The sequence below is a fragment of the Peromyscus californicus genome, unplaced genomic scaffold, assembly GCF_007827085.1.
Source record: "Peromyscus californicus insignis strain IS unplaced genomic scaffold, ASM782708v3 Scaffold_18__1_contigs__length_77618521, whole genome shotgun sequence".
Taxonomy (NCBI): domain Eukaryota; kingdom Metazoa; phylum Chordata; class Mammalia; order Rodentia; family Cricetidae; genus Peromyscus; species Peromyscus californicus.
Window position 1 is genome coordinate 69025744 of NW_026294480.1, and position 6000 is coordinate 69031743.

Genomic DNA, 6000 nt, shown 5'->3' on the forward strand with positions numbered 1-6000 from the left:
TGTCTTACGTTTCCCGAAACCCAACCCTGGCATGGGAAAAAAACAATTATAATGAAAACTGCAGATCAATTAAACTTGTTTTATCGACATGGGCTTGCCTTTTCTGAGCTGAGTTCTTCATGACACCTGGGTAAATAAATCAGAGTTTTGTTAGTGATCAAAAAAGAAGAAAGAAAAATGTGGGAAAGCAGAGTAATGATTAGAAAAACCTAAGTATGTCAAGGGCACAGCAGAAACCAAGAGATTCAAAAACTTCACTTTGGTTTTTTGTATATTTGCATCTTATTGACTATTAAAAATTATATACATATGTGCTGTGGGATGTTCTGTATGGCAAATGTGTTGCTAATTAGTCAATAAATAAAACACTGATTGGCCGTTGGCTAGGCAGGAAGTGTAGGCGGGACAAGGAGGAGAATAAAGCTGGGAAGTGGAAGGCTGAGTCAGAGAGACACTGCCAGCCGCCAAGATGAGAAACAGCATGTGAAGATGCCGGTAAGCCACGAGCCATGTGGCAAGGTATAGATTTATGGAAATGGATTAATTTAAGCTGTAAGAACAGTTAGCAAGAAGCCTGCCACGGCCATACAGTTTGTAACCAATATAAGTCTCTGTGTTTACTTGGTCGGGTTTGAGAGGCTGTGGGACTGGCAGGTGAGAGAGATTTGTTCTGACTGTGGGTCAGGCAGGAAAACTTAAGCTACAAATGGCGTCCAACGTGGTGGCAAGAGTTTCCACCTAAAAACTGAGAAAAAAAGATTCTAAAACGGAGCTAAAAACAGCTTCCTAATTGTCTCTCTCAAATGAGCGGCAGCTGCCTGTTTGAGCTACTGGTGGGTTCCTAGAGTGCGTGCTCGACCTGCAGTATGGCGGGAATGAGGCCTCTGCAAGTGGCACATTAAGCTACATGGTGGATTTAGCCTTTGCTAGTGAAAAACAAAAAAGGGTTTCTGGGCTACACGCTGCTTGGATAAAAGCATAGACCCACGATAGCTCCCAGAGCTGGCGGTAAACAACTGCCAATGTTGGGAAGCTGAGGTGGGCGGAGCCAGCAGCCACAGCTGCTGCAGTTTAAAGCAAGAGATTCACAATAAGACAGATTCAGATGTAATAGTTTACAATGTGTGTAAAAGATACGTAGGCTTGAAAGAGACAAAAAAGGTGATATATAGAGTTATAGAAACAAATACATAGTTTTAAAAAATAAAGTCTTTAAAGAGACAGTAAAGGTAGTATAAAAAATAAGCCACGTAAAAATGGATATTACACAGAGAATCTGGATTGTGTTTTCTTTGGGATTTTTAACTGCAGAAAAACATTTGATTGTAAAAGCTGTTGAGTTAAACCAATATATATATTTTAAAGATACCTTGACTTCAAAATTTGGATATAAGGATATATTGCTTTGGAAAAGAGTCTCTTTTGTTTCCACAGAAAGCCAGAGGCTATGGATTTGTTCCAGATTAAGATACATCAGGTTTGACCAGCCAAGACCCCCTGAAAGGTCTCCGATGACACCATGGCCCAGATGATCCAACATCCAGAACGGTTTGAAGGCATCTGGCTCAGACGATACAGCCTCATGGACTATTCCATAATCCTAAAATTTTCTTTGTTTCCCCATAAGATACAGCGCCCCCCTCCAGCAGGAAGTAGTAAGAGAAGCTACGCCCAAATTCCCAAATTATATGTAATTTTACTTTGTTAAGGTTAAAACCTTCCTTTTTGAAAAAAAAAAAGGGGGGAAGTGCTGTGGGATGTTCTGTATGGCAAATGTGTTGCTAATTAGTCAATAAATAAAACACTGATTGGCCGTTGGCTAGGCAGGAAGTGTAGGCGGGACAAGGAGGAGAATAAAGCTGGGAAGTGGAAGGCTGAGTCAGAGAGACACTGCCAGCCGCCACGATGAGAAACAGCATGTGAAAATGCCGGTAAGCCACGAGCCATGTGGCAAGGTATAGATTTATGGAAATGGATTAATTTAAGCTGTAAGAACAGTTAGCAAGAAGCCTGCCACGGCCATACAGTTTGAAACCAATATAAGTCTCTGTGTTTACTTGGTCGGGTTTGAGAGGCTGTGGGACTGGCAGGTGAGAGAGATTTGTTCTGACTGTGGGTCAGGCAGGAAAACTTAAGCTACACATATGAGTAACATATACACATACACACATATATGTGTATATATACATGCGTACACACACACACACACATACACACATATATATATAATATATATAATATATATATATATATATATAATACATATATTCTTGGAAATAAGCACATCTGTCACCCCAGATGTGTATCATAGCTTACATTTCAGAAATATTTTTAAAAAATCTTTTCTACCGGCTACTTTACAATATTTTATTAACTGCCATCAGCTGTACTTATCATTCTTCACTCTACCACAGAGCACTGGAAGCTACCTTGTATCCAATTGAGTTGCCACAATTAAGAGAGTTGATATTTCTAAATATAAATACTGTGTGATAGTGAGTTACTGCCTTGGCTTTGATGATTTTGGACAGGGGAAAGATAGTATAAGGACACAAAGTAAAAAACTTGAGCAGCTAGGTAGAATTAGGTTTTTGTAGCAAAGGGTTTGACATTGTCTCTATAAGAGTAATGAGTCTTGGTTTACATTCTTTGTATAAAGGAATTTTTCCTCTGTGAGGGAGAAGTACTACGGGATCTGAATGATGTCACTGAGTGAGGGAGCAGCTGAAGGGGTGTGCATGAGAGTAAAACACGAGGTAGCACTACAATCTCAATCCCAAACCTAAGGAGGCATTCCGATCTGCAGTTCCTTGTATGGTGCCAGAGAACAAGACCAGTACAGGATTCTTGAATCCTTCTGTATGTACCTAGGAGTCCCTCTGAGAACCTCCGGTTTGAAAGACAACAGTTGAATGTAAAAATCCTCCTCTAAGCCAGTAACAGTCTCTCATGAATATGAGGTGTTCATGGCCACACTACCATGGTAATATAAAGGAATATTATCCACTCAATCCTGAGACTGTGGTGGTTTAAAACAACATTTCAACTATATTTCTCATAGGCATAATATTATGTAAAATGAGGACAGAAAGATAAATCAGAAAATATCTTATTTAGTGTGTTCAAATCAGATGTAGTGCAGCTCAGACTTACCCTGCTATTCAAGAACAAACAGTCTCTTTGCTCTGGTTTTTAGTAAATGTGTGCATCTTTGTTAAAGACTTAACAGAATCAGTCAAAAGTTTTGAGAATAGATACAAGAAAGATGACCGAAAAGCTTAAGTGAAACAGGTTTTCTTGTTAGACTCCCAGAGACTTACAAACATGTGGAGCTTACAGCAAGGAATTTCCAAAGGTTGAAATCTGGTGATCATCCATCCTATCATCCCACTGAAGAAGGCAGATTGCTACCACAAAGGACAGAATGGTTGAACTGGCATCAAGACTATCCATTCACTTCACTGTGGCGATGTTGTATTTGTGCACCCCAATGAAACTTATCTGGGGATCAGAGAACAGAGCCAGCCATCAAATTGGACACAGAGGCCAGACAATGGTGGCACACACCTGTAGCTGGAGTTTTCCTGCCTGTCCCACAGTCAGGACAAATCTCTGTCACCCGCCAGTCCCACAGCCACTCAGACCCGACCAAGTAAACACAGAGACTTATATTGCTTACAAACTGTATGGCCGTGGCAAGCTTCTTGCTAACTGTTCTTATATCTTAAATTAATCCATTTCTATAAATCTATACCTTGCCACATGGCTCGTGGCTTACCAGCATCTTCACATGCTGCTTGTCATGGCCACGGCTGGCAGTGTCTCCTCCCACCTTCCTGTTCTCTCAGTTCTCCTCTCTGTTAGTCCCGCCTATACTTCCTGCCAGGCCACTGGCCAATCAGTGTTTTATTTATTGACCAATCAGAGCATTTGACATACAGACCATCCCACAGCACATACCCTTAGTCCTATCACTCTGGGAGGCAGAGATCTGTCTGGATCTCTGTGAGTTGAAGGCCACACTGGAAACAGCCAGGCGTGGTAGCACACGCCTTTAATCCCAGGACTTGAGACCTCAAGTCTTTGCTTGGGAAGGACACATGCCTTTATTCTCAGGAAGTGATGTCAGGAAGCAGAAAGGTATATAAGGTGTGAGGACCAGGAACTAGATGCTTTTTAGCAGCAGTTCAGCGGAGACGCTTTGGGGTAAGGACTCAGAGGCTTCCAGTCTGAGGAAAGAGGATAGGCTGAGGAGTTGGTGAGGTGAGGTTGGCTGTGGCTTGTTCTATCCCTTTGATCTTTTATTTGCACCCCAATATCTGGCTCTGGGGTTTTTTTTATTAGTAAGACCATTTAGCAATTTGTCTTACACTTCACAAGTAAGCTCCCAACAAAAATTCCTTTTAGAACTTTTTAAGACTAATCAGATGACATCTTGACTGTACTTGACTTGGTTCATTTCTGAGAGAATGATCTTAGGAGGAGTGATGGGTGTCTATACTTACAGGGCAGGCCCAGGTTAGGCTGAGGAGGATGGCGGCCTGTGGTACAAAGGGCTGTCACAGTTCTTAGATAACTGTCTTGGCAGAGCTTGAATATAGAATATGTTTTTACAGATAGAAGGAAGCTGTCGGTTTGTTGTAGCTGTTCTGAATGCAGCATATCAAGAGTCCATTTATTCCAAAATTTTCTGGAGTTGACACACATCCAAGCTTCTGTGGTGACCCCATTGCAGGGGGCTCTGTACGACACATAATGTTTCACTTCTCTTCCAATTCCATAATCCACATCTCTAGTTCAATGTCCAGGGACATTGCTATATGGATTTGTCACACTCTCTGAGAAATTCTGATTCTATAACCCAAATACCGGACTGCCATCACTTGTTTAAAATTTGGAATGAAAACTATGAAAGACATACAATATAAGATAACCACTTTCACGTGTTGTTTTTTTCTAAAAAGCATTGGAGTGAAAATGATGAACACAATTTCTTTCATCCATTTGATATATTCTTCACTTACTTTTGGAGACACTAAGCCATAGGAAAGGCCCCTGCTCTGTACCATGACAGAGTATTTTTATCTGGCCACTCAAGTATTTGCTCTGATTCACAGCAAGAACTGTGACCCAGCCATGGGACAGAGTCACATTTAAAATGTAGCTTATAATATGTCTTTCAGTAAATGGTCTTTTTTGCCACAAATCAAAGAAGCTATGTAGGGTCAGCCGACCTCAGAACAGAGAAAAACACAAGTTGGAAGCAGAGCTTCCAAATTTGGCTCATTCCTCCTAAACTGTGAACATAGAAGACAATCCACAGCCACTCAGGTATGACATGGCCTGCCCTTCTGGTTTTTGTAAGTCATTCGGGGTCATTTCCTGGGCAAAGGCATGGGGTGTTCAAGTTGTTCAGATCTGGACACGTATAGGTGAAGAGAAATCACTGTCAGTACTTACATAAGGATAATAGGAAAGAGTGAGGTGGGTCCTGAGGAAACAGGGACACATTCACACTGCTCATAGAGAAAAAGTGGGGGCAGAGCTGTATGAAATGTAAACAAATATTCAAACATATCGACCAATGCTCTGTATTAAGTGGCCACTCTATCATCACAGAGGCACATATGAGTTTACTGTGGCAATCCCTTCCCAAGACAGCACTGGATGATGTCTGTCATGTGTGCTGCTACCACAGGGGGTGGAAACTATGGATGAGGGGCACTTCTTCAGACAACACAGGGGATTTTGCTAGTAATTACGATGTAAGACTGCTATGGGGTGAAAGGATACTTAATAAGGGTACCATGGTGTGGAGCTTTCAATTTTCTGCCTTCTATTTTGGTCATTTGTACCTTCTCTCATGGCTACCAGCACAGGGAGAAAATAAAGGGTGCATCTGGAGCCAGGGGCTCTGTTCTTGCACCAGCTGTGGGGCTTTCACAGGATCTAAAGCTGCTCAGAGTTCCCCACAGGAACAGGGCGTCCATGCAGGGTTTC